This window comes from Pecten maximus, chromosome 12, assembly GCF_902652985.1.
Source record: "Pecten maximus chromosome 12, xPecMax1.1, whole genome shotgun sequence".
Lineage (NCBI taxonomy): Eukaryota > Metazoa > Mollusca > Bivalvia > Pectinida > Pectinidae > Pecten > Pecten maximus.
The window spans coordinates 39,456,389-39,464,404 of NC_047026.1; positions in this window are offsets into that span (position 1 = coordinate 39,456,389).

The window sequence follows — 8,016 nt, forward strand, 5'->3', positions numbered from 1 at the left end:
ACAGTGTGTATAGAATATTTCAGCGTTTCACGGGACTAGATTACATTTGGTGAAAATGGCGTCCCTCTTGGTTGACAAAAGCGAGCACCATGTTTTACCGAATGCTAATCTATACCCAACTAAACGCGTAGAATGTCTAATACATTCACTAGTCCTGTATGTAGTGAAGGTCTGACTAATTACCAGGTCCCTGTGATATAGAACAGCAATGTGTGAACTACGACAAGCCTTAAACTGTCATTTATTGACGGAGCAATACTGAGCCAGTAATTCACCAAATTATATAAGATATATCACAGGGGCATATCTAGTCTTATATTAAACAATAGACAGAAATACTTATATAAAGTCTTTGTATTTCTGGCTATTCTTTTTATATATAAGACTAGACATAATCCTATGGTTATATTAATAACTTGGCTGGCAGTAACGACCATAAGGACATAGATGCACAGCGCCATCTCGGATTAATAAAATCTGTTACCTGTTTGCGTTCTATTTAACTCGGCAAAGTCACGAATGAAGTGTTACACAATTAAACCAATCTTACGAGCACATACAGGTATTTTTCTCGAAAATAATTCGGGTCCCTGGCTTATGTACGAGAAATACCGGTATCATTTGCCAAGGTTCTCCATGTTTTTATATTTGGATTAAATAGGGATTATTCCTGGAGTTAATGGAGTTTACGGACATGAAATACATGACGTACTGTGATAGATCACAATTTCACATTTTATTGGATTTGTGTCTGTGAGACACGTTTATCACAGATGTCTTAGAACATGCAGCCATTTGTAAATGTAAGATCTTTATTCATTTGTAATAAAACTTGAAAATACATCACTGACGTGTCCAAGAAGGACGAAACATCTGTATGATGTCCCTATTATCAACGACGAGTCCCAGAATGACAAAACATCTGTATGATGTCCCTAACATCACTGATGAGTCCTCGAAGGACGAGATAGCTGTATGACGTCCCTAACATCACTGATGAGTCCTAGAAGGACGAGATAGCTGTGTGATGTCCCTAACATCGCTGATGAGTCCTCGAAGGACGAGATAGCTGTATGACGTCCCTAACATCACTGATGAGTCCTAGAAGGACGAGACAGCTGTATGATGTCCCTAACATCACTGACGAGTCCTAGAAGGACAAAACATCTGTATGGTGTCCCTAACATCACTGATGAGTCCTCGAAGGACGAGATAGCTTTATGATGTCCCTAACATCACTGATGAGTCCTTGAAGGACGAGATAGCTGTATGGTGTCCCTAACATCACTGATGAGTCCTCGAAGGACGGGATAGCTGTATGATCTTGTTCTATATTAATTTTTCGTCTACATCTATTACGTAATGCTAACAGGCGTTATTCACATGGATACATATTGTTCAATCATTTCTACTATCAGACAAAAACCGTCGACTGTCTAACCCACCATTATCTATATTGTAAGATTCTCTAGAATATTGACGATAATCAGTATTTTCCAATACCTACATATTACGCATACTGACAAAAAAAAACCATACCCTTGAGCGTGACGTTGTTTAATACATGAAGTTGTACTCCAAGGAGATTATTGTCTATAGAAATACTGGTATAAGTAAAAAGCTTGAGAGCTCTCCGTCACTGTTGACTGACGATTATAGGGGTGTCACACGATCGCGGATAGCCCCAGTTGTTTGTAACACTAATGTCTGCGTGGACTTGAATCGTCCACAGTTTTATCTCAACGATCTCTCATGTATCATGATATCGTCAATTTCATTAGAAAGAAAATTATCATGTTCCCTGTAAAAATATGGGTGTGGAAAATGGATACGGGCGGTTAATCATTCATCAGACGCATGCATCCGGGTCGTGAACACGACACGATCTTACCTTTAATTGTCGGTATGTAGTTTATGCACATTGAAATGATGTCATCGTGTACCGGTAATATACACTACACACATGCTATGTTTGTATATTAATCGGTCGCCAATTATTTCGTATGATTGTGTCTTCGTACACTTTTAAGGTCAATTAGGGACGCATGTGTTTAAATACCAATCACACCTCGCGATTAATTTTACGATAACACAGGGGTTTGATATTTGGGAACAAAAAGAAAAACGAGGAACTTGTAAATGTGAACCTCCAAAACTTACTTTGCAAAGGGAAGTAACTCTAAGCTAGATATGTGTAAGGAAGGCGATATCTTTTTTAGAAAATATGCTGAATTGGTATCAGTTTACATATGCAGGTGTTTGGTTTGGTTGAGTATTGTATTTACGGATGGACTCCCCTGTCTGCGAGCAGCATACTACCGAAGATACCCAGCAGGACACCTCGCCCTGTCACGTTATACTGACAACGGGAGAACCAGTTGTCCCACTCCCAAAATGCTGAGAGCATTACCAGGATAATCATCATATGTACAATGCCAACTTCTAGAACACTTCAATTGTAAACACATATCAAACCATCTAGAACAGCACAAGATGTTTGATTCACGGATGTAGTCCTGATTATCTGGCAAAACACATATAAATCTTAAATAGAAACGAACAGTTGACCTCGCCATCCTCGACTTCTCAGAGGCGTTTGATATTGTTACATACCAAAAATCTCTACAGTGTACACCAGCTCGAAAAAGGACTCCACATAAGTGATTAGCTTCCTAACACAGCATCAGCCGAGAGTGGCACTGGAAGGACAATTTTCGCGAGAAGTCTCAGTGGATTCTGGAGTAGCCCAAGGGACAGCACTTAGACCCCTCATATTCTTGTGTCATTACAACGACCTTTCTCACAGTGTGACCTTAAATATGTCTCTCTTTGTAGATGACTGCCTTCTCCACAGAGAAATCAATACAGTGACCACCAACTACTTCACGAGGGCCTATACCAATCTGGAACAATGGGCAAATAATTGGGGACCGAAATTACATAAATGTTTCACAATAAACATCAAGGGAAAACCCCAGAAATTCTATAGTTTAGATGGACGCATCCTGGAACAAGTGAAAACAAACCCTTTCTTGGACTAACCGTTTCGGATGACCTGTCTTGGAATTTACATCAGTAAAACTGGAAATGCATTTTGAACATTATAAAGAAAGTTATATCAGCCATTGGCTTCCTAACAAGAAACTTGAGCCATGACTATCGTCTTGTAAGAAAACAGCTTACATACGCCCGGTACGTTCCTTCATCGAGTACAGCGTCATAGAATTGACAAGCTTGAACGAGTTCAACGCCTGGCAGCCAGATTTATCATCGACAATTATAGGACCAGGGATTATACATATAGATACACGTGGGCGTATGAAACAGTTTAAAATTAAGAACTCGCTATTATTAGTGGATATATCATCTGATTAAATTTTTACTGGTGAAATATAAAACACAAGCTTATAACACCACTAGTGATTATAGGATGTTTTGGTATTGACCAATCAGAACGATGGATTCTATTCACCGCATTGAAATACGCTAATTTTTCGGCTCATATGCAAATGATTGCTGCGCTTTTAGCTGCATATATTGCAGGCTGTTTTTATTAAAAGGACAATTTAGTCAAGTTTGTTTACTTTTTTATCATGTCGCACATTATTTCATGAAAGTGTACTTCAGTTCTCCTTATGAACTATCCTTGGTCATATATTGATACAAGTTTATGTTTTCCATGCATTTTTTAATTAATTGTAAGGGGGATCCTAATCGTATAACCATACGATTTATATGCAAATGCGCAAGTCGTCTCTAGTCTCTCTACACACTTTGTATGCATGTCTCGTGACTGTAAACAACATTGGTTTGCATTTGAAGCTTTAGCGGATATTTTAACTATAGGTTGCGGGTAGCGTACCAAACGTAGACAGTGAATGATAAACAAAATATATGGAGAATTAGTGTTAGGTCATGAATATAACCAATGTGAGTTTTTCGAACGGTTGCGACAACAATGAAGAAGTTCATACAGTTGCGAGCGAGTTTGCCGAGACTTGACCTAGATCGGCCTACATAACAATGTTGAGTGCGATATTTTTGTTCTGTACAACTTCCATTATCATAATTCCATTCGTACTTGTTATAAGTATTGTTCTGATTACATCCTGGATGGAATAAATCACATAGATTAGTGTTATGGTTTGTTTGCATTCGTACACAAATGAAAATAAATCTTTTTCTGCATACGTATCGGCCGTATACATGCATGTGTGTACACAATTACATGAACAGGAATTCCCGTTCGTTGATCCTGGAATAAACCTGTGTTTGGTGGATTTGAATTGTCAAAACAATAAATCATTATTGAATCTATCAATTATAATACATGTAATACATCGGATCTACCGTGTCGTCACTTACAACCAACTCTGTTCCCGGCAGAGGGCGCAACAAGTTGAACTATATTTGGAGCATAGCTGTATATTTGACGTGGGCTTTCCCAAAACTTAAACTGACATAATGGACATTGGCTACGTAGCAGATAACTGTTGACCGCAGATTATTTAGTCTGGGTATATGTTTTATCGATTCTGCTTAAATTATAAAAAGGATGCTTGGCTAAATTGTCCCTTTAAGTAATCCATTGAATATGATGTTCTGTTGTAGGAGCCGAGGCAGTCAAATGTTATAACTACTACTATGAGACCTACACATATTACTGTACCTACTACTACAGCTAGTGAGTATTGCCTTCAGTATCCATGCCTAGGCTTATGTGATGACATAGTACTCAAATCCATCTTATTTCAAGGAAACTGAAGCAAAATATTGAATGAATTTGCAATTTCGAAATATTGCGTTTCCAGCTCTGGGCTAACTTATAAAATGTATATTTCGGAATAGCGAGATTCCATTTCTTGGCACGTGACTTGGGAAAGGCGAATTAGTTCGTGGTCAGAGCTTCCTACTTTATGCGCTATGTACAGTTTTATTTACGAGCCTATTTAAATTGTCGCACATTCACTCCATGATCTTTGGTTGCAGTATGGCTACCCAAGTAGTTATTATCATTTATTCATTGAGCAGTGTTGATCCTGTACTCGGTAAGCATATTATATAAGATATCTTATTTATCATACAAATATCTTATTTATCAAATAAAATATCTAACATGTTGGTAAGATATTTGAAGTTAATGACATCTTTTATAAGATATCTTACATAATATTTATCTCATTAAAGATATATCTTATATAATATTTAAGATATCTCATAAACATTTCTTTATATCTTATTTTTAGCCCACCATCATCAGATGGTGGGCTATTCAAATCGCCCTGTGTCCGTGGTCCGTGGTCCGTCCGTCCGTTCCCCCGGCCGAAAAAATTTTTTTCGCATTTAGAAATTTTAAAAATTCGCCATAAGTAGTCTCTTCACAGTTTACTTTACCATAATTGTGAATTTCCTAGCCCTGGGGTCTCGCGTTTGCCCCATGGGAGGGGATAAACTTTACTATAGTTATAGGGAAATCACATTTTTGACTATCATTTGTTTTATTTGTTTTTAAATTAATTCTTTCATTCAAATTTACTGAAATATTTCAAAAATCAGGTGACCGTTAAGGCCCATGGGCCTCTTGTTTTTAGAAAATATGCTGAATTGGTACCAGTTTACATATACAGGTGCTTGGTTGAGTATTGTATTTACGGATGGACTCCCCTGTCTATGAGCAGCATACTACCGAAGATACCCAGCAGGACACCTCGCCCTGTCACGTTATACTGACAACGGGAGAACCAGTTGTCCCACTCCCAAAATGCTGAGAGCATTACCAGGATAATCAACATATGTATAATGCCAACTTCTAGAACACATCAATTGTAAACACATATCAAACCATCTAGAACAGCACAAGATGTTTGATTCACGGATCTAGTCCGGATTATCGGGCAAAACACATATAAATCTTAAATAGAAACGAACAGTTGACCTCGCCATCCTCGACTTCTCAGAGGCGTTTGATATTGTTACATACCAAAAATCTCTACAGTGTACACCAGCTCGAAAAAGGACTCCACACAAGTGATTAGCTTCCTAACACAGTAGCAGCCGAGAGTGGCACTGGAAGGACAATTTTCGCGAGAAGTCTCAGTGGATTCTGGAGTAGCCCAAGGGACAGCACTTTCTCACAGTTTGACCTCAAATATGTCTCTTTGTAGATGACTGCCTTCTCCACAGGGAAATCAATACAGTGACCACCAACTACTTCATGAGGGCCCATACCAATCTGGAACAATGGGCAAATAATTGGGGACCGAAATTACATAAATGTTGCACAATAAACATCAAGGGAAAACCCCAGAAATTCTATAGTTTAGATGGACGCATCCTGGAACAAGTGAAAACAAACCCTTTCTTGGACTAACCGTTTCGGATGACCTGTCTTGGAATTTACATCAGTAAAACTGGAAATGCATTTTGAACATTATAAAGAAAGTTATATCAACCATTGGCTTCCTAACAAGAAACTTGATGAGCCATGACTATCGTCTTGTAAGAAAACAGCTTACATACGCCCGGTACGTTCCTTCATCGAGTACAGCGTCATAGAACTGACAAGCTTGAACGAGTTCAACGACTGGCAGCCAGATTTATCATCGACAATTATATAGGACCAGGCATTATACATATAGATACACGTGGGCGTATGAAACAGTTTAAAATTAAGAACTCGCTATTATTAGTGGATATATCATCTGATTAAATTTTTACTGGAGAAATATAAAACACAAGCTTATAACACCACTAGTGATTATAGGATGTTTTGGTATTGACCAATCAGAACGATGGATTCTATTCACCGCATTGAAATACGCTATTTTTTAGGCTCATATGCAAATGATTGCTGCGCTTTTTGCAGCATATATTGCAGGCTGTTTTTATTAAAAGGACAATTTAGTCAAGTTTGTTTACTTTTTTATCATTTCACACATTATTTCATGAAAGTGTACTTCAGTTCTCCTTATGAACTATCCTTGGTCATATATTGATACAAGTTTATGTTTTCCATGCGTTTTTTAATTAATTGTAAGGGGGATCCTAATCGTATAACCATACGATTTATATGCAAATGAGCAAGTCGTCTCTAGTCTCTCTACACACTTTGTATACATGTGTGCAAGCACAGCCCCGTCTCGTGACTGTAAACAACATTGGTTTGCATTTGAAGCTGTTAGCGGATATTTTAACTATAGGTTGCGGGTCTCGTACCAAACGTAGACAGTGAATGGATAAACAAAATATATGGAGAATTACTGTTAGGTCATGAATATAACCAATGTGAGTTTTTCGAACGGTTGCGACAACAATGAAGAAGTTCATACAGTTGCGAGCGAGTTTGCCGAGACTTGACCGAGATCGGCCTACATAACAATGTAATTAAGTGCGATATTTTTGTTCTGTACAACTTCCATTATCATAATTCCATTCGTACTTGTTATAAGTATTGTTCTGATTACATCCTGGATGGAATAAATCACATAGATTAGTGTTAGCGTTTGTTTGCATTCGTACACAAATGATTTGATTTAAACATATTTTATTTGTAATTTACAATTTGTTACAAAGGGATTGGGCACAAGTTTTCCAACTTATATTAAGCCCTCTCCCGATACAATTTTACATTGAGAAAAAATTCACATGATGGTAGTTTTATTTACATATTTACAATCTAATTTTATAAGAAATAGAGAGAAAGAGAGAGAGAGAGACAGAAGGGGAGGGAGACGGAGAGAAAGGGGAAGAGAGGGGGAGTTGGAGGGGGGAAGGAAGAGAGAGACAGAAAGAGATTTTATAAGATATTGATACAAATAATCTTATATATATGGGATATACATGTATATCTAAATACTTCAAAAAGACAAATAGTTTTGTGGTAGACCTAAGCGGACTCGGGCAACAATCACTTTGGTACACAATACGACTTTCCTTTCGTTCAAACTTGTCTAATGTCTATGATAATCCATGCCAGTGGTGTCTTCCTCCTTTTCTTTTCTGGTCCTTCATTTATAA